This window comes from Leopardus geoffroyi, chromosome A2 (genome assembly GCF_018350155.1).
Source record: "Leopardus geoffroyi isolate Oge1 chromosome A2, O.geoffroyi_Oge1_pat1.0, whole genome shotgun sequence".
NCBI lineage: Eukaryota > Metazoa > Chordata > Mammalia > Carnivora > Felidae > Leopardus > Leopardus geoffroyi.
In genome coordinates this window covers 78,304,838-78,331,034 of record NC_059331.1, presented here as the reverse complement: position 1 = coordinate 78,331,034, position 26,197 = coordinate 78,304,838, and the positions used below count along the sequence as shown (strand labels likewise).

General features: G+C 39.3%; 1 long non-coding RNA gene across 1 annotated transcript in view; it reads left to right on the top strand.

Moving 5' to 3' along the window:
- Nucleotides 1-8,997: 8,997 nt before the first annotated feature.
- The window catches only part of LOC123606307, a 28,353-nt gene continuing 11,153 nt past the window's right edge, over nucleotides 8,998-26,197 (top strand). The window contains exons 1-3 of the long non-coding RNA XR_006716220.1: nucleotides 8,998-9,012; nucleotides 13,588-13,593; nucleotides 24,893-24,897. This is a non-coding gene — a long non-coding RNA (uncharacterized LOC123606307). The remainder of the gene's footprint in view (nucleotides 9,013-13,587; nucleotides 13,594-24,892; nucleotides 24,898-26,197) is intronic.

Below are 26,197 nucleotides of genomic sequence, written 5' to 3'. Positions count from 1 at the left end.
CCAAACATTTAAGGAAGAGTTAACACCTATTATCTTGAAACTGTTCCAAGAAATAGAAATGGAAAGAAAACTTCCAAACTCTTTCTTTGAAGCCAACATTACTCTGATTCCAAAACCAGAGAGAGACCCCCGTAAAAAGGAGAACTATAGATCAATTTCCCTGATCAACATGGATGCAAAAATCCTCAACAAGATATTAGCCAACCAGATCCAACAATACATAAAAAGAATTATTCACCACAACCAAGTGGGATTTATACCTGGGATGCAGGGTTGGTTCAATATCCTCAAAACAATTAATGTGATTCATCACATCAAAAAAAGAAAGGACAAGGGGCGCCTGGGTGGCGCAGTTGGTTGAGCGTCCGACTTCAGCCAGGGTACGATCTCGCGGTCCGTGAGTTCGAGCCCCGTGTCAGGCTCTGGGCTGATGGCTCAGAGCCTGGAGCCTGTTTCCGATTCTGTGTCTCCCTCTCTCTGCCCCTCCCCCGTTCATGCTCTGTCTTTCTCTGTCCCAAAAATAAATAAAAACGTTGAAAAAAGGAAAAAAAAAAAAAGATAGGACAAGAACTATATGATCCTCTCAATAGATGCAGAGAAAGCATTTGACAAAATACAGCATCCCTTCTTGATAAAAACCCTCAAGAAAGTAGGGATGGAAGGATCATACCTCGAGATCATAAAAGCCATATATGAACAACCCAATGCCAATATCATCCTCAATGGGGAAACTGAGAGCTTTCCCCCTAAGGTCAGGAACAAGACAGGGATGTCCACTCACGCCACTGTTATTCAACATAGTATTGGAAGTCTTAGCCTCTGCAATCAGACAGCACAAAGAAATAAAAGGCATCCAAATCATCCAGGAGGAGATCAAACTTTCACTCTTCGCAGATGACATGATACTCCATATGGAAAACCCAAAAGATTCCACCAAAAACTGCTAGAACTGATTCATGAATTCAGCAAAGTTGTAGGACATAAAAAATCAATGCACAGAAATCAGTTGCATTCCTATACACCAACAATGAAGCGACAGAAAGAGAAATCAAGGAATCGATCCCACTGATAGTTGCACAAAAAAACATAAAATACCTAGGAATAAATCTAACCAAAGAGGTGAAAATCTATACAGTGAAAACTATAGAAAGCTTATGAAAGAAATTGAAGAAGACACAAAAAAATGGAAAAAGATTCCATGATCCTGGATAGGAAGAACAAATATTGCTAAAATGTCAATACTACCCAAAGCAATCTACATATTCAATGCAATCCCTATCAAAGTAACACCAGCATTCTTCACAGAGTTAGAACAAATAATCCTAAAATTTGGACAGAACCAGAAAAGACCCCGAACAGCCAAAGCGATCTTGAAAAAGAAAACCAAAGCAGAAGGCATCACAATCCCAGACTTGAAGCTATACTACAAAGCTGTAATCATCAAGACAGTATGATACTGGCACAAGAACAGACACTCAGATCAATGGAACAGAATAGAGAACCCAGAAATGGACTCACAAACGTATGACCAACTAATCTTTGACAAAGCAGGAAAGAATATCCAATGGAATAAAGACAGTCTCTTCAGCAAGTGGTGCTGGGAAAACTGGACAGAGACATGCAGAAGAATGAACCTGGGCCACTTTCTTACACCACACACAAAAATAAACTCAAAATGGATAAAAGACCTCAAAGTAAGACAGGAAGCCATCAAAATCCTCAAGGAGAAAGCAGGCAAAAACCTCTTTGATCTTGCCGGCAGCAACTTCTTACTCAACACGTCTCTGGAGGCAAGGGAAACAAATGCAAAAATGAACTACTGGGACCTCATCAAAATAAAAAGCTTCTGCACAGTGAAGGAAACAATCAACAAAACTAAAAGGCAACTGACAGAATGGGAGAAGATATTTGCAAATGACATATCAGATAAAGGGTTAGTATCCAAAATCTATAAAGAACTTATTAAACTCAACACCCAAAAAACAAATAATCCAGTGAAGAAATGGGTGAAAGACATGAATAGACACTTCTCCAAGGAAGACATCCAGATGGCCAATCAACAGATGAAAAAACGCTCAACATCACTCATCATCAGGGAAATACAAATCAAAACCACAATGAGATACGACCTTACACCTGTCAGAATGGCTAACATTAACAACTCAGGCAACAACAGATGTTGGCGAGGATGTAGAAAAAGAGGATCTCTTTTGCACTGTTGGTGGCAATGCAAGCTGGTGCAGCCACTCTGGAAAACAGTATGGAGGTTCCTCAAAAAACTAAAAATAGAACTACCCTACAACCCAGCAATTGCACTACTAGGCATTTATCCAAGGGATACAGATGTGCTGTTGTGAAGGGACACATGCACCCCCATATTTATAGCAGCACTATCAACAGTAGCCAAAGTATGGAAAGAGCTCAAAGGTCCATCGATGGATGAATGGATAAAGAAAAAGTGGTACATATATAAAATGGAGTATTACTTGGCAATCAAAAAGAATGAAATCTTGCCATTTGCAACTACGTGGGTGGATGGAACTGGAGGGTATTATGCTAAGTGAAATTAGTCAGAGAAAGACAAAAATCATATGACTTCACTCATATGAGGATTTGACTCATAAGAGACAAAATAGATGAACATAAGGGAAGGGAAACAAAAATAATATAAAAACGGGGACAAAACAGAAGAGACTCATAAATATGGAGAACAAACTGAGGGTGGCTGGAGGGGTTGTGGGAGGGGGGATGGGCTAAATGTGTAAGGGGCATTAAGGAATCTACTCCTGAAATCATTGTTTCACTATATGCTAACTAATTTGGATGTAAATTTTAAAAAATAAAAAATAAAATTAAAAAAATAACATTTGCATTATAGGATCCTAGAAGAAGAGAGACAAAGGGTGCACAAAATTTATTTGAAAAAATAATGGCTGAAATCTTCCTGAATTTGGAGAAGAAAACAGAAATTCAGGAGGCACAGAGATCCCCCCAAAAATCAACCCAAGTTGTCCATTCCATGATACATATTAATTAAATGGCAACAGGTACTGATAGAGAAATATAAAAGCATCAAGAGAAAAGAAAACTCCATAAGACTATTAGCATGTTTTTTAGCAGAAACTTCATAGGCCAGCAGGGAGTGGCATGGTATGTTCAAAGTGCTGAAGTGAAAAAATCTGCAGCTAAGAATATTCTATCTAGTAAGGCTTTCGTTCAGAATCGATGGAGAGATACAGAATTTTTCAGACAAACAAAAGTTAAAGGAATTCATCACTACTAAATCAGACCTACAAAAATGTTAAAGGGGACTTTTTGAGTAAAAAGGGAAGAAAATAAGTAATACTAAGAAAAGTAGGAAGCACAAAATCAGCAAACACAAATATATCTATAAAAATCAGTCAAGGGATTCACAAAATAAAAGGATGTAACATATGACACCATATACCTAAAATATGGGAGTGGGGGGGAGGAGTAAAGGATAGGTTCAAACTTAAGCACCCATCAACATGATACAGACTACAACATGCAGAAGATCTTATATACAAACCTAATGGTAACCATAAATCAAAACCAGTAATAGATATGCAAAAAATAAGAAATAAATGCAAGTGTACCACTAAACAAAGTCAACTTATTGTAGGAGAAGAGAGCAAGGGACGAAAGGAACAGAGAAGAACTACAAAAACGGCCATAAAACAAGTAATAAAATGGCAATAAATACATATCTTTCAAAAATTACTTTGAATGTAAATGGACTAAATGCTCTCATGAAAAGACAGTAATGGAATAGTTTAAAAACAAGACCCATTTATATGCTGCCTACAAGAGACCCATTTTAGTCCTAAAAACACATGCAGTTGAAAATAAAGGAATGAAGAAGTGTTTATCATGCAAATGGGTGTAAAAAGTAAGCTGGGGTAGTAATATTTATGTCAGACAAAATAAACTTTAAAACAAAGACTGTAACAAGAGACAAAGAAGAACACTGTATAATCATAAAGGGGGCTATCCAACAAGAAGATATAACCATTATAAGTATTTATGCACCTAATATGTGAGCACCCAAATACATAAAACAGTTAATAACAAACATAAAGGAACTAACTGATAGTAATACAATAACAGTAAGGGACTTTAACCTCTCATTTACACCAATGGACAGATTACCAAACAGAAACTCAACAAGGAAATAGTGGCTTTGAATGACACATTGGACCAGATGGATTTAACAAATATATTCAGAATATTTATCCTAAAACAGCAGAATAGACCTTCTTTTCAAGTGCATATGGGACATTCTCCAGAGTATAGATCACATATTAGGCCACAAAACAAGTCTCAACAAATTCAAAAAGATCAAAGTCATACCATGCATTTTTTTCTGACAACAACACTATGAAACTAGACATCAACCACAAGAAAAAATCTGGAAAGTGCACAAATAACATGGAGGTTGAAAAAATGCTATTGAACAATGAATGGGTCAACCATGAAATCAAAGAGGAAATAAAAAAGTAAAAACAAAGGGAAATGAAAACACAATGGTCCAACATATTTGGGATGCAGCAAAAGCTATTCTAAGAGGGAAATTTATAGCAACACAGTCCTATCTCAAGAAGCAAGAAAAATCTCAAAAAAAAAAAAAAAACAGACTAACCTTACACCTAAAGGAGATAGAACAAGAAGAATAAACAAAACCCTACAACAGTAGAAGGAAGGAAATAATAAAGATTAGAGTTGAAATAAAATAGAAACAGAAAAAAAGAACAGACCAAGAAAAAGGAATAAAAGGCATTTCAAGTTGGTAAAGAAGTAATACTTTCACTTTTTGCAGATGACATGAAAATATATGTAGAAAACCCAAAAGACTCCAACAAAAAACTACTAGAACTGATAAATGAATTCAATAATGTCACAGGATACAAAATTAATGTACAGAAATCTGTTGCATTTATATACTCTAACAGTGAAGCAGCAGAAAAAGAAATTAAGAAAACAATCCCATTTACAATTGCACTAAAAATAATAAAATATCTAGGAATAAACTTAACCAAGCAGGTGAAAGATGTGTACTCTAAAACTATAAAATATTGATGAAAGAAATTGAAGAAATTGACACAAATGGAAAGTATTCCATGCTCATGGATTGAAAGAAAAAATATTGTTAAAATGTCCATACTACCCAAAGCAATCTACAGATTTAATACAATTCCTATCAAAAAATACCAACAGTGTTTTTTCACAGAAACTAGAACAAATAATCCTAAAATTTGTATGCAACCCAAAAGACCCCAAAAAAGCAATCTTGCAGAAGAAAAACAAAAATTGAGGCATCACATTCCAGATTTCAAGTTGTACTGCAAAGCTGTAGTAATGAAAACAGTATGATATTGTCATAAAAATAGACACATAGATCAATAGAACAGAATAGAGACCAGAAATAAACCTGCAATTATATAGTTAATTAATTTTCAACAAAGGAGGCAAGAATATACAATAGGAAAAGGTCTCTTTAACAAATGGTACTGGGAAAACTAGACAGCTACATAGAAAAGGATGAAACTGGACCACTTTCTCACAACATACACAAAAATAAACTGAAAATGGATTAAGGACCTAACCATGAGACCTGAAACTATAAAAATCCTAGAAGAGAGCACAGGCAGTAATTTCTCTGACATTGGCCATAACATCTTTCTAGATATATCTCCTGAGCCAAGGAAAACAAAAGCAAAAGTAAACTACTCAGACTACATCTAAATAAAAGACTTCTGCACAGCAAAGGAAATAATCAACAAAACTAAAAGGCAGCCTACTGAATGGGAGAAGATATTTGCAAATGACATATCCAATAAAGAGTTAGTATCCCTGATACAACTCAACACCCCAAAACCAAACAATCCAATTAAATTGGCAGAAAACATGAACAGCTATTTCTCCAAAGAATACATACACATGGCCAACAGACAGGTGAAAAGTTGCTCAACATCACTCATCATCAGGGAAATGCAAATCAAAACTATAATGCGAATCATCTCATACCTGTCAAATGGCTATTATCAAAAACACAACAAGTGTTGGCGAGGATGTGAGGGGAAAAAAACCCTTTGTGCAAAGGACGTGGGAATACAAACTGGTGCAGCCAATGTGGAAAACAGTATGGAAGTTCCTCAAAAAATAAAAAATAGAACTACCTACTATCCAGTAATTGCACTACTGGGTATTTACCCAAAGAATACAAAAACACTAATTTGAAAGGACTTATGCAGCCCTCTGTTTATTTCAGCATTTTTTACAAGTTTTTACAATTATGGAAGCAACCCAGGTGTCCATCAGTAGACGATTGGGTAAAGAAGAGGTTGTATATATACACAAGGGAATATTACTCAGTCATAAAAACGAATGAAATCTTGCCATTTGCAAGGACATAGATAGAGTTAGATGCTAAGCAAAATAAGTCAGAGAAAGACAAATACCATATGATTTCACTCATATGTGAAACAATGCTCATATGATTTCACTCATATGTGAAAACACATGAACAAAGGTGAACAGAGAGAGAGAGATCAAGAAACAGACTCTTAAATATAGAGAATAAACTGATAGTTACCAGAGGAGAGGTGAGTGGGGGGATGGGTGAAATAGGTGATGGAGATTAAGGAGTGCACTTGTCATGATGAGCACCAGGTGATGTATGGAATTGTTTAATCACGATATTGTACAGATGAAACTAATATAACACTGTATGTTAACTGAATTAAAATAAATTTTAAAAGTATAATAAAATGAAATTTAATTTAATTTAAAGAGTAAACCAATTTATTCAACTAACAGTGTATGAAAGTGCCAGAGTATCCATTTTTATAAACATTAAAGACTTTAATGAATGTATGTTTTCTCTTAGATTTTTTTATTGCTTTGTTTTTTGCATTTCAACCCTTAAATTTATTTGAAACTTACTTTGGTATCATATGTGAGGAAGATGCTTAACTTTGTTTTTATTGAAATAGCTATCCAGTTATCCCAGCATCAATTACTAAATAATCTACATTGAGCAGTCTTACCCCAGACATGGTATTTATAACACAATATTTATATTCCTGTCAGTTACCATCGTTGACCAAATCACAGTTATCAAGAGCAGGGTCTCATAGAAAACAGGGAATTTCTTGGGAGAACATGGCATAGAAATAAAAATTACAATAAATATATACTCTAGGAATCAGAATCCAATTTTAAACCAAATCAGTTTGGGTTGGTAAAGTATCACCGTTTTAACAATATAGGAAGTTGTTCCATAACACATACTGAGTGCCAGGCATTTTTCTAATAATTTTTCACGTATTAAATGCTTCATAATAGGCCTATGAGGTAGGCATGGTAGTTATCCCTGTTTTATAGCTGATGAAAATTAAGACGCACAGAGGTTATGTAATGGAAATACACTGATCCATTTTGGAACTATCTGTTTAATTTTATTAATCTTTCAGGCTCTATAGCTCAGTTGTCATTTCCAAAGCTCTAAAATAAACTTAATACCTGGTAGGGCTAGTTTCCTCTCATAACTCTTCTTCAAAAATTCCTAACTAATCTTATATGCATGTTCTTCTAGGTAGATTTTTAAAATAATTTTTAAATGTTTATTTATTTATTTTGAGAGAGAGAGAGCACACCCACTCAGGCACAGAATCAGGGGAGGGGCAGAGAGAGAGGGAGAGAGAATCTCAAGCAGGCGCCACACTGTCAGGGCAGAGCCCTACATGGGGCTGGATCTCACCAACCGTGAGATTATGACCTGAGCCAAAACCAAAAGTTGGACACTTAACCAACTGAGCCACCCAGGCACCCTTAAATAATTTTTTTCAAGTCACAAAAAATCCATTAGAATTATTATGAGATTGGATTAAATTATTATGCCAATTTTCACTAAATTAATCCATTGACACAATGGAAACTTCCTGTCCAGGTATTATTTTTTCCCTTTGATTAGGTCTTTCTTTATTTCCCTCAGTAGAATTTATAGTTTTGTCACATAAGCCCTGCACAATCCTTATTAAGATTGTTCCTAAGTATTTATATACATTTTTTATTCTCTGGCTTATTTCTCATTATACTGTTTAATTAATGTTAATAGGGAAAAGTTATTTTTTTAGTATTTATAGTTTACCTGACCTCTACTGATGCTTTTATTAGTTTGTGTGTTCTTCTCATTTCCTAGACAATCATATACTCTGTAGATAATTTTATCTTTCCAATAATTATATGTTGTTATTTCTATTTTGTGTTATATTGGTTAGAGCTTCAAGAACAATTAAAGTGCTTTTATAAATGGTATGTGGCTCAACCATATTATCCCCAAAGCCTTCATATACTCAAGAAGGCAAATTCAACTGTTAGTTAAATATTTAACGCGTGACTACTTTTGCTGGTTTATGTTATCTGCAAGGTATAACACCTGTATTATTATATATTGATCATTACGTTTCTGCACCTTCATTAGGTGTGATCATTTTATGTACATGGTATAAAACTTGTAATGTAAATTTCATATTCCAAATAATCATAGCACTTCTAATGTTTGCATCCTTGTTTTCATGGTAAATTATTAACTGAACTTAAATGTATCTGATGTCAAATGCTGGCTCATAAACATAATTTTCATATATAATGTTTCTATGGAAAATAACAGTCTGCTTTTTGACCATCCACTTTATTTTGGTTTCCAAGATCATATTCCAAGCAAAAAGCAGGAGCTATGCATAAAAAGTTAGCTCTAGATATTAAAAGGCTTCTATAAACTGTTGGATTTGCAGAGTATGTTGGTATTGGAATAGTGAACTAGGGGCCAAGTTGAAGGATCTTACAAGTAGGAGAGTCACAAATATTTCAAACCATGAAGGCCAAACACAATAATATAGCTAACAAAGAAACTCTCCCAGGACCTATAATGACCATTGTATACATTAAATGTGAGCTCAAAAGAGAGTTTACCAAACTGTTCAGACAGTGGTTAGGCAGTTTCTGCAGGTTGCTTAATCAAGGCCATGCAGAGTAAATGGTGTACAAATTGACACTTCCTGATCCCTGGTTTTGTGAGGGTGATTCCTCACCCCCAAATCCTGGAACATATTTTAATTTAATAATCAAATTCTATTAAGGTGGCTTCAACTTAACTCCTTTGTTCTTCGCCTTGAGCAATTAGTGTCCCATGTGGCACCCCAAATCCATCCCAAAACCCTCACCTCTCCTTTTGTGCTCTTTTGTGACAGAAACACAAGCAGCTCCTGGTGCAGGAGGTGGAGCTGGAAGCTGGTTTGGAGGGCAGTGTTCCAGGTCAGCTGGAGTTGGCAATCCCCTGCCCAGGCAAAGTGAGTTCTGCCATGGATCCTGATGGACCTCTGAGCTGTGGGCTGTATCATATCTCTGAAGCACTGATGGACATACACTCTTTGGTTGCCCTCAGCTCTCCCAGACACAAAATAGCAAATAGTATTTATCTCCTAAGAAGGTAGAGAGGATGGCTGCCTATAGCTATGAAGTAAGAGATGCAAGAAAAGCCCCTCTAAATGCCTAAGACTGGCCAATTTCTATGCTGACCTGTTTTCAGTTGTTACTTATACTCTCCACATACAAGGGGTTTACAGAAACTTTAGCAGTGAATTTTGGCCAAAGGGACTATGGTCAAGGGGATCAAAGTTCCTTATTTTATTTCTCTGGTAACCAAGAACGTGTTTCATTCTATGAGCACAGCCATTTACCCTTGGAAAGTGATTCGTTAATGGCAAATGGTCGATGTGCCAAGATCTGTGAAAAGTCTGAAATTATTTCATGGATGCTGGAAGAAGGCACCCGACTTCTAGGCCAGAGACAAAGGACTTTACCATTCAGAGCACAGAAGGCAGCATGAACTTCAGGCGCATGTCAGTTTCCCTGCTCCCCAGCCCTGCAGAGCATCCTGGAGGGATGCTGAACATGCAGATTTGCATTACAGCTGAGAATTCCAAGTTTAACGAACGCTATCTTTTATAATAGGCTGCAAGCAAACCTGTCCAAGTTTTGTCTTCAAGGAGAAATTTTCTTTATTATATCGGGCAGTTAACAAATCTGCCCCCCACTCTGTAGGGAGACAATATCTTAATTTTCTAATACCGTTCACTACACAAAAATCCTTGAAAAGATAATCCACAATAATCATTATGTTATATACCTAAAACTAATACCACGTGATAGGTCAGCTATACCACAATTTGAAAGAAAGGAACGGGGCGCCTGGGTGGCGCAGTCGGTTAAGCATCCGACTTCAGCCAGGTCACGATCTCGCGGTCCGTGAGTTCGAGCCCCGCATCAGGCTCTGGGCTGATGGCTCGGAGCCTGGAGCCTGTTTCCGATTCTGTGTCTCCCTCTCTCTCTGCCCCTCCCCGGTTCATGCTCTGTCTCTCTCTGTCCCAAAAATAAATAAACGTTGAAAAAAAATTTTTTAAAAAGAAAGGAAGGAAGGAAGGAAGGAAGGAAGAAATGAAAGAAGAGACATAAATACAAATCCTTTGGGGGGAAAAAAAAAGATAATCCAGAACAAAGACAATCAGTGCCTCTACATGCAAAATGTGCAGAAATGTTAGAGACCTGTCTTAGTCTATTCAAGCTACTATAACAAAAATACCATACTGGTTGGCTTAAACAACAAACATTTATTTCTCATAGTTCTGGAGGCTGGAAAGTTTAAGATCAAAGTGCCAGCAGATTCAATGTCTGGTAAAGGCCCATTTCCTGGTTCACTGACGGCCATCTTTTCACTGCATTCTTATATGGTGGAAGGGGTGAGGGAGGTCTCTGGGGTCTCATGTATAATTTACTAATTCCATTCATAATGGCTCCATCCTCCTGAATAATCACCTCCTAAAAGCCCACCTTTATCACCTCCTAAAAGCCCACCGAATATCATTACATTAGGAATTAAGGTTTAAACATGAATTTGGGCGAGGGTGGCACAAGGCTTCAGGCTATAGCAAAACCTAGGAAGAATTGTCTCTGCATGCAACTCTATTTATCAAGCCTTCAGAGAAAATACAAGGAACGTTGATCTTTTATAATGGGCTGAGCCTATCTATATACTCACCGCTGATATCTTATCTCACATTGAATGGTATAAGGAAAAGGAGTATTTTCTCTCTCTTCATAAGAGAGTTTTCAAAAGAGAACCATAGTTTGATTTGGGAGGGAATAAGATACATGATGCCAGCAATGTACTGTTCTCCTTTTTGCCATTCTCCATCTCAGGGCCTTGCAGCATTATAAGCCCAGCTGTTAACCACATGCAATCACTTGAGCCACAAAGAGTGTGAGAATAAAAATATTAGCATTATTTCCATGGCACTTGAGTCACATGGTTATTAGAGAAATAACCAACTTCAGCATATTACAATATTTATTTTGTTCTTGAATGCTGTAACACCCTAGGGAGAAAATTATCTTTATTTGAAAAGGGTTTAGAATGAAAGTAAACATTATATACATATACATATACATATACATATACATATACATATACATATATATATATACATATATATATATATACATATATATATATATATATATATATACATATATATATATGTTGGGAAATGGTGAAAAATGAATTTGTTGAAATCATGTGGAAGGGAAGAAGGAATCAATTAAAAACAGAAATCTAAAAACAAAGAGAGAGAGAACCACAGTATGGTGATCATACTATGAAAATGGGTATCAGGGATCCACATAAAAAATGTTTCTAGGGGCGCCTGGGTGGCTCAGGTCATGACTTCATGGTCCGTGAGTTGGAGCCCCACGTCGCCTCTGTGCTGACAGCTCAGAGCCTGGAACCTGCTTCAGATTCTGTGTCTCCCTCTCTCTCTGCCCCTCCCCTGCTTGCACTCTGTCTCTCTCTGTGTGTCTCTCTCAAAAGTAAATAAACATTAAGAAAAAAATGTTTCTAAAGTTCAAGATATAGTATGTCATCAGCTAATTCCACTTTTGACTGAGGAAATATGGTTCTGAACAATTGTCTTCAATTTTTAACAATTTTGAATTATTATTTGCCTTTGTGATGAAATGAAAATAATAATGAGACTGGGAAATCAGGGCACATTATTGGATGTCTTCCCAGAATGACTTGGGGCCTTAGTTTCCTCATCAATAAAATGAAAGACCACACAACCTGTGTCAAGTTTTCCTGCTCTCAAATGCTAGTGTACTTGTCAGAGAAGGGAATTTATTTTAAGTTTATGTATGTATTTTGAGAGACAGGAGGCGGGGCAGAGAGAGAGAGGGAGAGAGAAAATCCCAAGCAGGCTCTGTGCTGACAAACCATGAATTCATGACCTGAGCCAAAATCAAGGGTTAGATGCTCAACTGACTGAGCCACCCAGTCACCCCTCAGAGAAAGGAATTTAATTCATTTTAATATATTCCCATTATTAATTGCTGCATACTCATATGCCTAAATGAACTATGCATGCCTGAAAAAATATCATGAAGAAAATCACAACCTAAAGTTGGTAAAATCCAGATAAGGTGAATGAATTCACACGAATTCTTAGAGCTTATGTACTTCCTTATGTACTTCCCATTTAATGCTGCATGTGCATGTCTTTTTTTGTCAGTATACCTTTAGAGGACTCTCCACCCTGTCCCCAGAACAAAAATCGTCCCTTGAGAATCCAATGATTAAGAAAACACAGAACACAAAAGAACCAGTATGAATTCCATAATGCTTTTAAAATTAAAACCCATTTCATTTATTGCATATATTTTAAAAATAGTAAATAATTCACATTATTAATGTGAACACAGTATGTGAGGTGTATATGATCTCAAAGAATCACTGCAGTAACCATTGCCTTTTTCTTCTCACCAACCCCACCACTAAGGTCTTCAGTCCATATGCCAGGACCTACTCCTCCACAACATGCCATCATAGACTAATTTTAGAGATAAAGAGACTTCAAGAAATACTTTTATTTTACAGACTGTTAGAAATAGAGTATCAGAAAATTATCAGTAGCAAAACCAAAGGTAGAAGGCTGGTGTCTTGATTCCTTATCTCATTCCTATTCTGGAACATGACCAGTCGTCTCTGGGTAGTAAGTGCTGTTGGTGCCCTACCCGGATCCCATTTACCTGGACAATTCTTTCATCTTTCAACTGTTGTTATTAGCTGCAAACAGACTGCAGATATATCCCTGGCCTGAGAATTGCCTCCAATTGACCACAGATGTACCCCTGGCCTGAGAATTGCCTCCAATTGCCTTGCATGGAAATGTCTATCAGAGCTATACTTCACCACCTCACACACACACACACACACACACACACACACACACACACACACCTATGGACACTCCACAGGCAATAATGGAATGATATAGGGGCACAAAAGACCCATCTCCCTTGTCTCCAGGCAGGACAACTCTGTGATACCAGTCATGCTCCAGAATTCAGTGGGGTCAGGTTGAGGTTAAACTTTAGCTGAACCTTCATCTTTGCCTAGCTTCTTCCCCTCCCCTATCCTGCTTCCCTTACTTCTCTACAAGCTTCTTCTGAGAGTACTCTGTCAGGTGATTCATTAATCAAAATACCCATTTCAGGCTCTGCTTCTAGAGAACATGACCTAAGACACTCTTCAACTTTTCCAGAAATAGAGCTGACAACCCTGCAAAGCATGCCATTCTGTTTTGGGACAGTTCTGATCATTAGAAAGTTTTTTGATTATGATTACGATTCTGGTGATTATCTTATCACATCTGCCTCCATAATTTCCACCAATGAATCTATAGAGGATGAGTCTCATTCCTGTTCCACATGACAAGTCCTCATATTTGAAAGGGGAAAAAACATTATGTTCTGCTCAAATCTTGTTTTCTAGGCTGTGAGAAAAAAAGAGTCATTTATTTTTTTTTAAATCACCAAATGATATTTTAACTCAGGGTAATGTCTCTCTGACAACAAAATCACATGAATCAGAATAATGGAAAATCTACCAGAAGAAAATATGAAGAAGGCTATGTTCATATCCACTGGTTGGTGGGGTTGGAAGGAGTTTGGAGAGACCAACCCAGTACAAGAATGAGGAGAAGATCAAATCTCAGGAAACAAACCAAATCAGATATAAACCACTTCAAATCAGACACTGCATGAGACTGCAGAGATCCCATGGAAAAGAAACCTTCTCAAGAGGACATCTCATAGAAGTAGGTCAGGAAGGAAGTCTAGGACTCAAATGTGTATATGTCAATGCACACAGCACATATATATTTAAGATTTTTAGATAAGGAAAGGTAAATTCTGTCTCAGAGTAAATCTCAAGATTTATTGATGAGATGCCTGCCTGAAATACAACAATAGAAGACCATAGTATGTCTTGTTCAAAGGGAAAATGTTTCATTGAAAGGATAGTATAGGAAAACTGTATCGAGAATGTATATTGGGATACCTGGGTAGCTCAGTCAGTTGAGCATCTGACTCCTGACTTTGGTCATGGTCCCAGGGTCGTGAGATTGAGCACCACATCAGGCTCCATACTGAGCATGGAGCCTGCTTAAGACTCTGTCCTCCTCTCCTGCTCATTCTCTCTCACACACAAAAAAGAGAATGTGTACAATTTTCCTATCCTATCCTTTCAATGAAACATTTCCTTTTGAACAAGACATACTATATTATTGCTATACTCTAGACATGCATCTCATAAAAGAAAAGAATGCATACATTCCTATGAAAAAGTATACTTGAAGCTTTTGCTTGAACTGGGAAGAGAAATCACTAGGTGGCTTCTCAGAGTCTTCTGAACCCAAGATTCAATAAAGGTTAAATGGTGTGAAAGGGATTCCTGAGAATCATTGAGTCTTAAAGCTACAGGAAAACTTGAAGCCATCAACATTTGAGTTTAAAAAGTTGTAGTCTAAAGCCTAATTCACCTATTTTAATTCTATTAGAAACGTATGAAACCTTTGGAGCACTTCCCTTCTTTTCTTTGATTTATTCTTAGAATGTTTTCTTGGAGGTAGAGCAGGCATCAACATCCCTGTTTTATGGACCAGAAAATGGAAGTGATTCCAAAGCGAACGCAAGGCCAGGCAGGATGGAAAGTCCATTCCTGCAGGCATCTGATAATCTTTCTATAACATCACTGTTTATTGCAATGGATCTTGCCAAGATTTTCTAAAATCAAATAAACAAAACAAAAATTAATTTGGTTCTCTTTAAAGCATATATATATATATATGATATAAGATATATATGATATAAAACAGATATATATATATATGATATATAATATATATATATGATCTGTATAAGAAACACATTCAAGAAAAAAACTGATAGAGAGTTACAACTCCAAAAAGACTAGAAGTCAATATTTATTTAAGGCTTTCAGTTATTCAATACCATCTTGTCAGACATTTAATCATGTGACTTGGATCTCCATCCACATGGTTCTGTGCAAATTCATTAGCAGCAAGTAAATAAGAGCTGTGTTTAAATGTGATTTTGAAAAGGCAGTCCTGGCAAGCCAGACCAGCACCAAAATTCCAGGACTGCCTTTGCAAAAGAGCTCTGTACTGGAAATCCAGGATCATATTCTAGCCTGGCTCTGCCACTGAGACATGGGATCTTGGGCAAATCAAGTAAACACCTTGAAACTCAACTTCTTGGTTTCTAAAATTAAAAAGGTTTTCAACTAACTGATCTCTAATGGTTCTTCCAACTTGCAACACCTCTAAGTCATTGCCTGTCAGGAACCTTGACTTACTTGTGATGGCCCTTCCCTCTTCCACAGCCCATGGCCTGGTTTAGTTTATAATCCTCTTGATTTGTGGTGTTTTATAGCCAGGTCACATCAGCAGGAACTTCACATGTATGTTTAGCCTGATTTCAGCAACATTTTTAATCTAATAAGCTTAACCAAGCAATTATTTTTTGACTAGCACAATTTGGGATAAAATTTTTAAAAAGAATATAACTTTATAACTTTTTGACTATACTACTATTTTAGTTTAGCATTATGCTCCTTCTTCCCTCCTCCCCCCTTCACCCATATTCAGCAATGTTAAAATATGCTGTCACACTCATGGGGATTTAATGCCAGGTTTCATATTCTGGCACCCATAAATAGCCACGGTTCCAATCTGAGAAATACATAGATGCATCTCAAGTCTATCTACTGGTTCTTGGCTGGTAGCTTCTCAAATATCTCTATTTCCTCCAACCCTTGACACTCACTACCAAGCAATGGGTAGGTTTCTAGTGAGATTAACTGCTGGTTAATGATACGTTGTGTGCTTGGCTGAAATAAAATAACCTAGATGAAAATAAATCCCCTTACGATTCTCCACCCCATCCCCTGGTTGCTCCACCACCTGGCTCAGTGGGCCTGAGCTGACAGCCCTCACTGGCCTCTTACCGAGGACCCAGCTGAGTCTCAGCTCCTCACTCTCCTGGGGGCTCCCATGTCTCCCAGTAGTTTCCTGATGATGTCTCTGACACCCAGGCCACCGTGGTGGCTGGAGCTGTTCTCACTGCACTGACCTAACTCCCCCAAAGACCCCACACACCCATTGTCCACAGTCCCTCTGGGAGCAGAGTGGGTCCCTGATCCACTGGGATCTGTTGACAAAAAACAAAAAACAAAAAAAAACCAGTATTGTTTTACAAAAAAAAAAATCTCTGTAATTAAATACATGTTACTAACCTTGAACTTTTAGTTTCTTAAAAGAAAAACAAACCAAAAATAGAGAAAGTATATTCATTTCATTCATTACATCCAGTTCTCCACCAACAAGAATATTCAAGTTTTACTACCCAACTGGATGCTCAAATTAGGACATCTTTCTATGGAAAATTTTCATAATGTCACGACCTAGTATAGTTATTTTTTTTCACATTTTGATTTGCTACCATAAACACAAATAAAAATTAAGTAGTCAGAAATTTTATCACCTCATAATAATTTAAGTAGCCAATGACTGTATAACTTGCTTATTTTTATGTTTGATATAAGGCTTTCTAAGTATGTAGTAATCTATCATTGTGGTTTTTTGGGGGTGGATTTAACAAGTCTCAGTGACAAATTTTTGGCAGGGAGGGACTTCAGATGAGAGGGAAGCCCAAGAATGCTTACTTTGCTGCCTTTCTTTATTCACTGTAAATATTTCAGTTAAAAGAAAGTCATATAAGAGCAGGTGGTTGGATCTTTCAGTTTCAAAGAAGAAAGCAGTTTTGCTTTTATCACCCATCCTATCAGTGGCTACCTAACATTGCTTTCTGATGTTGTGCAGGGAAGGGATAGTTTTAGATACCAAGTTCTTACACATGCTCACTGTTTTCATCCTTTGATCCCTCACCTCTCTGCTGCTTTGTGATGTCAATACACCTCAAAGCCTTGACTCAAATGGTGTCAAAACATAAAGACACACACAGTGTTGAATCAGTTCATGAATCCTCAAAATGAAAGTTATTCTATCCTAGCCATGTGTCCACCAGCCATTTGTGACAGAGTAGTGAATAACAGGGCAGGGAGGTGAATCATGGCCACACTGAGAGTTCCCTTGTCTATTCTATTAGCTATTTCTTTTTTTTTTTCTTTTATTTATTAACAGAAAGAGAGAGAGAGAGAGAGACAGAGAGAGAGAGAGACAGAGAGAGAGAGAGTCCTTGTCTATTCTATTAGCTATTTCTTTTTTTTCTTTTAAGTTTATTTATTAACAGAAAGAGAGAGAGAGAGAGAGAGAGAGAGAGAGAGAGAGAGTGTGTGTGTGTGTGTGTATGTGTGTGTGTGTGTGAGCAGGGGAGGAGCAGAGAAAGAGGGAGGGAGAGAATCCCAAGCAAGCCCTGTGCTGCCAGCACAGAGTCCCAAGACTGTGAGATCATGACCTGAGCCAAAACCAAGAGTCAGACACTTAACTGACTGAGCCACCCAGGTACCCCTTACCTGTTTCTGAAGAATTGTAGCGATCTGAGTTGAAAGTGTGACCAGAAAGTATTCAGATGGACTTTTTCTCACCTACAACACAACAGACTATACAGTCAACCACCTTCAAAGTAGTCTGTTTATTTAACAGAGTAAGTACCTTTCTAAAATTTATTTCCAACAGTTACAGAAAAAAAATAACTTTATTATAGTCACTGCCCATGTTGCCTGTGTCTGATCCTTTTTTCCTTATTTCCTCTTCTCTCATCCCTTTGTTGCATTAAATTGACCCTATCACTCCCTTTGTCCTGCCGTGTCCTCCCTCCCCTACTGCGCATCCCTAAGGGTTTGTCCCAGGGCTGAGTAATAATCCAAGCAAGTTCCTGGGATTCCAAATTTAGGGAGGGGTCAGGAAAGCCTTACACAACGAACCCAGAAAGATTAAGTGGTTCCTTTAAATTCATCCATATAGTCCAGGTGGATGAAGTAATTGACTGACAAGCATAAACATAAAATGTTAAAGTTCAAATCTCTATGAAACTGTCACTTCTGTAAAAGAAGTACCTTCTTTTCAACAATTTGTTCACTATGCATTTGTTCTGCCAATCTTTCCATTTTTCATGATTTCACCTTTCCATTGTTTTCCCGAGCTTGGCTAAACCTCATCACTTAACATATCCAATAAATTGAAGTAAGTTCAATTGTCCATCTTTGTATTTGCTGAAGAAAGCCAAGATAAAAGAAGAAATTCACTAACACCAGAAACCAAACTAAGGAAGTGTACTACTAATTAGACTGAAAACCAAAGCGACCTTCTACAAGTTAGATGCAACAATTAGAAAGACAGACACAGGGATACAAACCGCACAGTTTGAGGGCTACACTCCTCTTTCATGCTAATTCTCTGTCCATGTTTTAGATGCTGACTGGGACCAACGTGGGCTTTTACAAAACTTCAAATATTATTCGTGTATGTAAATAGCGTTCTGTAAATATAAAAATCAGTAATACTTTTTTGCTAATACCTCACTCTTCCCAAGAAGTGTTCCTATAACAAATAAATGATCCGAGAAGTTTTTATTTTCCTCTCACCCTAAATTGTGGCCTATTATTCTGTGGGACAGTGATCAGTTACTAAGCCAGCAGGGACACTAGACTGTCATAGATGAAACCTGTCACCGCTGCAACTTCAGACTATAGCAACTCTATCAAGGGACAAGGACACATGTGTTTGTAAAGGTATTTTTAAAATATTTTTCTTTTTTACATTTATTGATTTATTTTGAGAGAGACAGTGCAGAGCCTGATGCAGGGCTGGAACTCATGAAACCCCTAGATCATGACCTGAGCTGAAACCAAGTGTCAGAAGCTTAACCACCTGAGTTACCCAGGTACACCTGTAAAGGTATTTTTTAAAAGCATCTTTTGACATGGACAGACCTCAACTTGCACAGAATCTGATGGGGCTTGTCGAATGAAAATCAGATCTCCCTGCCCTGCAGCCTCTTCACATTAATGCCCCTCAATTCCTTTCCATAATGGGCTTCCATGGAGGAGGAGGTAGCATCTATCAGTCAGTACTTTCTAAAAGCAGCAAAGGAGTACTCACTGAATTGTGTTTAGGAATAAACCATGCTTAGCTCACTTAACAAACAAATCACACACCAATCTTCATACCATTGCTTTCAAGTGGCACCCAGGTAAAATTGCAGAGTGATTCTGGTGTTAATTAGCTAGGTCCTAGCCAAGTCCACCATCCCCTTTTGCCAGTCCATTCTCTCTTGTTGCATAGTTCTGAGTAACCTACCATTCATCCATTCACCAAATATTTGCTGAGCACATATTAGGTGTTGACAGTGTTCTAGACTCAGGGAAGAAAAGAAGCACCAATAAACATCACGGAGCTTGCATTCTACTGGGTGACACACAGAATGACCAAAAAACATAATACAAAAGTACATCACATAGTATATGAGAATGTAAAACATGCCATAGAAAGAAACGCAGCAGGGTGAAGGAGAGCTGGGATGCTGGGCAGGGTCTCCAACTTTAAACAAGGAGGCCAGGGAGGCCTCACCAAGAAGTTGAAATCTGAACAAAGATTGAAGGCATAACGTTACTTAAAGGAAGGGCAGTTCAGGCAGAGGGAACACCCAGGGCTGAGGCTAAGAGGCAGGGTGCGTTCTTGGTGTGTTCAAGGAAGAGGAGAGAGAAAAGCCTGGGAGAAGAAGGAACACCAGGGAAGAGGAGGAGGGATGGTCAGGAAAGTCATGGTGGTGGTTCCCAGATCTGGTAGGGCTTCGTAAGGACTTGGACTTTTGCTCCAAATGGAGCAGAGAGCCATTGTAGGGTTTCAGGAGAGGGGGCACTAACATGGCTGAAGTGTCACACAAATCCTTCTGGCCACTGCCTTGGAAATAGACTGCAGGGATGGAGGCTAGGCAGAGACTGAGGCCATCATCGGGGCGATGGTGGTGGGTGCCAGGTGGTCATGGTGGGTACAGTGTGAAGGCAACAAACTCCAGACACACTCTGAAGGGAGGCTCGGCACAAGTCCCTGTTAGCTGTGAGGGGAAGGAGACTGAGTCTGGGGAGGCCTGACCCAATGAAGGATGGAGCAGTAGGAGAGAGGGTGAGATTGGGGCTGCAGTTTTGGATATGGTGAGTTGGGACATATTAGATATCCAAGTGGGGAAGCTGAGGAAGTCAATGCATATCAGCCTATAGTCCAAAGGAAAGATTCAGGCTGGAGACATAAACTTGATTTGGGTCATACCTAAATCCATGACACTGGCTGAGATCAGCCGAAGTTAGTGTAGATGGAGAAGACAAGAGGCCCAAAGTCAAAGCCCTGGGCATTGCAGAAGCTGAGAGAAGAAGAGGTGCCAGCAAAGGACACTGAGAAAAGTGGGCCAATGAGACAAGCAGAAAACAGCAGAGCATCCTGGAAGCCAAGGGAAGAAAGTTGTTTCCAAAAGGAGAGAGTGATCAACTGTGTCAATTGTCACTAATAAATCATATAAAATGAAGACTAAAATGGGCCATTAGACATCACAACTTGAAGGTCTTTGGTAATCTTGACATGAGAACTTTGGGGAGGGGTACATAAACTCAATGGGATAGAACTTAAGAGAACGGAAAGAGAGGAACTGGAGAAAGTAGGAATAGACAATTCTAGAACCATGCTATGAAAAGCAGCAGAGACAGTAGAGCTTGGGAGAGAGCTCCTGGCAGATGTGGGGTCAAGAAAGTTTGTTTTTTTTTTTTAATTTTTTTTTCAACGTTTATTTATTTTTGGGACAGAGAGAGACGGAGCATGAACGGGGGAGGGGCAGAGAGAGAGGGAGACACAGAATCAGAAACAGGCTCCAGGCTCTGAGCCATCAGCCCAGAGCCCGACACGGGGCTCGAACTCCCGGATCGCGAGATCGTGACCTGGCTGAAGTCGGACGCTTAACCGACTGCGCCACCCAGGGCCCCAAGAAAGTTTTTTAAAATACAATTAATATGAGAGAAATGTGAATATGTTTGTGTGGTGAGAGCAACGACCCAATAGAGAGGAGGAAGTTGATGATATAGGAGAGAGTATGCTTGCCAAACAGCAATTAAGAGCCAACTTAGGGTTTATGTTCATGAATTTAAAATGAGAAGAGTCAGCATGGTTATTTTTCTCCAGCCACATTTGGCTTCATGGGATCAAACACCAAGTAGGTGGAGAACTCGATTTTACCAGGGTTGTGGTTTAACCAAGAAAGTCAACAAAGTGAGAGCTACAAGGAAGCAAGCAAAGGAGCAGTCTTAATGAGATATTAGGGTATTGGCACTAGATATGGAGGGAGGGGAAGGCATTAGGGAAGCATACAAGATAAGATTACAGGTCCTAGTGGTATTGAAAGATTGCTGGAGATGGAGTATGTTATGGGTTTAATTTGTGTCCTTTCAAAATCTATATATATATTTTAATGTTTATTTATTTTTGAGAGAGAGAGCATAAGTGAGGGAGGGGCAAAGAGAGACGGAGACACAGAATCCAAAGAAGGCTCTGGCTCAGAGCCAGATGCAAGGGCTCGAATCCATGCACCATGAGATCATGAGCTGAGCCAAAGTTGGGCGCTTTACTGACTGAGCCACCCAGGAGCCCCTCAAAATCTATATGTTGAAGTCCTATTACCTCCACACATGACTTTACTTGTAAATACAGCTACTACAGATATAATTAGTTACATTAAGATGAGGTCATATTGGAGTATGGTGGGTCCCTAAATCCAGTATGACCGATGTCTTTACAGAAATGGGAGATTTGGACACAGATACACACATAGGGAGAAGGCCATGTAAAGATGAAGGCAGAGATTGGAGTGATGTGTCTATAAGCCAAGGAACACCAAAGATGGCCAACGAACCACAAGAAGAAGACAGGGAAGAGACATGGAACAGATTCTCCCTTGCAGCCCTCAGAAGAACTCACCGACCCAACACCTTGATCTTGGACTTCTAGCCTCCAGCACCATATGAGAATACATGCCTCTTGCTTAAGTCGCCCAGTCTATGGTACTCTGTTACATAGTCCTAGCAAACAGGATGCTACAGGGAATGCACTGGGTGGGAGGGAGAGTCAGAGAATGGGACCAGCGCTTTGCAATCACAGATAGAATACAGGATAGGCAATGACAGGGTCTGGTATGACCTTGGGAGTGACAATTCAGCCCACCCAGCCCCCAGACCCACCCCATCTCTAGAGGAGAGGATTGCAGATGGGCTTCCAAATCCTGCCCCAGAGCATCCCCCTGATTTGTTCCCTCACTGGGCTACACAATGAGGCCAATCCAGAGGTCACATTTCTTTTTCCTTCTCATCGATTTTTCCTTCCCCCAGGCTTGGCTTGAAGGACTGTTTCTTGATCAGAAGAAATCAATTCTAAGACATTAATAATTTGAATGCATAGATCAGGTCTAACCCCAAACATTTGTGGAAACTGAGGCAAGAATACCACAAAGGCCCAGAAACCATATGTCTACATATTTAGAAGTTATAAATCAAAGCTAAAGAGCTGCTGAATAAGACATGTTCTGTTCTCCTACCTCATAAATATGCCTTCAGAAGCACCTGGAACACCAGATGTCAAGAATGCTGGGGTACATGGCCCAAAGACTACACTCCGGGTCTGCCCACAGCCTGGCCTCTGCTTGAGGCTTCTTCTGACTACTAGTAGACACTTCAGTTCACACAGCGGTGTTCCATTCACATCCCCTCAAACAGCTGCCCCCTAGCCTCCACTGAGGCCTAAGGCTGTCCACAGCTGGGTACCCATTCTAGAGGTCAAACCTGGGGAAAAACCCATACAAAACCTAGGCATCAGCTCAGTGCCATTTGAGTGGAACATTCCAGGGGACCATGGTCTAGAAGGCTGGTCCTAGGCTGCAGGCTGGCATATTCCCTTGAGCCCACAGACTCCCCATCCCCCCTAAACCACAGACCTCATACTAGACCCTCTGGCGTGGATAGAAAAATGGTACTGCCACTAATTATTTAATTTTTATCTCAGCCACTTCAATGAGTATAATCTCAAAACATGGTCCAGAAGAAGCCTGTGAAAATATAAATTCCTGAATCCCAACCCAGACGTATAATCCAGATTGAGTTTTCAAACAGCTCAGGGTTGGAGCAAAGGATCCTGCTTTTCATACTGAGCCCATCAACTCCATCTTACAAAAGTTGGGCTCCTGAATGAACTGATAAACTGCTCTCTGTTCTAGAGACATTACTATCTCAATAACCCTGTTGGCCCTCCAGAAGCTGAGGCCAGACACTTCAGGACAGTGTTAGATAGATACTGCATGATTCGTACTCTCCAATTCCAGGAAACCATTACTTAATTTCTGGCAAGTTGCAATGTAATTTGAGTGGGTTGCAACTTCTTTATATCAGTTTCAATTAGCCAACATCCTGGGAACACCATGGTCTCTTGATGAAGATCCTTGAAATATGCATGGTTTCCCAATGGTAGTGGGGCAACTCTGTACTTTTAAATTCCTGTTACCCTTTCCTTTCACCTACTATTCAGCAGCCAGTGGGTACCTTCTGTACTTACCACCCTCAGGATAGGATCATCCAGGCAGAACATAAACGGTGGATTATGAGCTAACTCTATAGCAGAGACCCTGTTCTGCAGGCCATGGCTTTCTATTGTGAGTGGCAGGTGTTTGAAAGAAAAGATTTCTCCTTTTTTTTTTCTTCTAAATACCAAAGGCTTAACTTTAAATCTCAAGGTCCAAACCCCAAGGATTCAGAGAACCTTATACTACCATAAACCATTTTTGGAAGAAAAATGTAAACGTAGATTAAAATTAGTTAAAAATTTAATAAATGGGGGGGAATCACAGAGGATATGACTAGAATTCATGTGTAAGACGCTGAGACGGTCCCCAGTTCTCCATTCCCAATACCCTAAATGGGATGTGGGGGATAGCAAGTTTGATATTCAAATAGAAACCCCAGATCTGTTCATGGAGGGGTCTAAAAGAAAAGGGCCAGAGCCTAGCATCCTAGTGAGATGCAAGCTTCCTAGGGAAACCCTAAGCCCAACCTGGCACATGAGTGATAGATGAGCAATGGCAGAAGCAAACAGCCAAGCAGATGGGCCTCAGAGAGCCCGCATACCCCAGCAGGGCACAAGAAATGGAACGAAAAGGAACTACATGCTGGGAGAGGGTACTTGGACCAGAAGGGGTCCCTGACAGAGGAGAACACAGAGTATATGAATGTCACAACTGAAGGCCACGATGGGGCCAGCGATACCACTGTCCATGGGGCAAGAGGAGACAAGATGCCCAAGACTGGAGGGCATGAATCACACCTCAGCAGAGGCCAGCAGAGACAGAAGGTACCTTAGCCTGAATTTACCTTATTCCACTACACCACCATGAAGAACAAGGAGGAAGGGAGTCCGAGTTCAACCTTGGAGCAACTGTCTCCTTTCTAAGTTTCCATGATCTACCACTGGGAGATTAGAACCAGAAAGCAAAGTTAAATTTCATGACAGAGCAATGATATTACATTTTTGCACATTGGGGTTACACAGTCTGACACCATAACATATGTAAAATACCAAGCCTGCCACAGTACCAACAAATCTCTTGGACCTAGTCTGTCCTGTGTATGCCTGTTTCTAGATAAGTGTGTGACAATTTTTGCCAGCTTCCTTTTGACAGGTCTCTTTCTTGACTCTTGGATTCTTGAATTCAGACTCTGGGGATACACCCCATTTGAAGCCCCATAGGAGGCGCATCATACCTTACACATCCTCACACATGGTCCTCAAACATTCTCGAGCAAGTTGTGTCATTGTCTTGTCAGGTCTAAGATTAGATTTTTTTTTTCATTTTTTTTTTCAACGTTTATTTTATTTTTGGGACAGAGAGAGACAGAGCATGAACGGGGGAGGGGCAGAGAGAGGGAGACACAGAATCGGAAACAGGCTCCAGGCTCTGAGCCATCAGCCCAGAGCCCGACGCGGGGCTCGAACTCACGGACCGCGAGATCGTGACCTGGCTGAAGTCGGACGCTTAACCGACTGCGCCACCCAGGCGCCCCTAAGATTAGATTTTAAACTGGATTTTAATTAGTACAAACTGATCAGTTACTCAGATACTATTTCCTGGATGCTGGCAGAAGACACAAAGCTCATAGGTCAAAGACAAAGGACTTGATCACTTACAGCACAGTAAGAAGCATGAGTATATTTGTGAGTATATATTTGAGTTTCTTTGTCAGTACACTTGCCTAGGTTACAATTGGCCTCAAAACCCATAGGGCAACATGATGGGCTCAGATGGATAATAGTATGCAGTGGGCTTCTATCGTAACTGAGTTTGAGAAAAATATACTTTTATAGCAAACAGTAAGCTCAGCTTATACCTCGGGGTGCTTGTTACCTGATCTCTGCAGGTTACCAGCTACATAAACAACCTTGAGAAACAGCCCAGGTAAAAGAGCATTCAGGGCCTTGTAGACTTGGTACAATAGCATGATGTGTCAGAACAGATGAGGCCCAAAGGGGACTGTCTTTTCCAATGTGCAGAAGAAGAAACTCAGTGACTCAGGCTACAAAGTGCCAAAAACTTCTACGAGCCTAAAGTGCCTGAGTTCCATCCTATTCTGTCATTTAAAATTTTTTTAATGTTTATTTATATTTGAGAGAGAGAGAGAGGGATGGTGCGTGAGCAGGGGAGGGGCAGAGAGAGAGAGAGA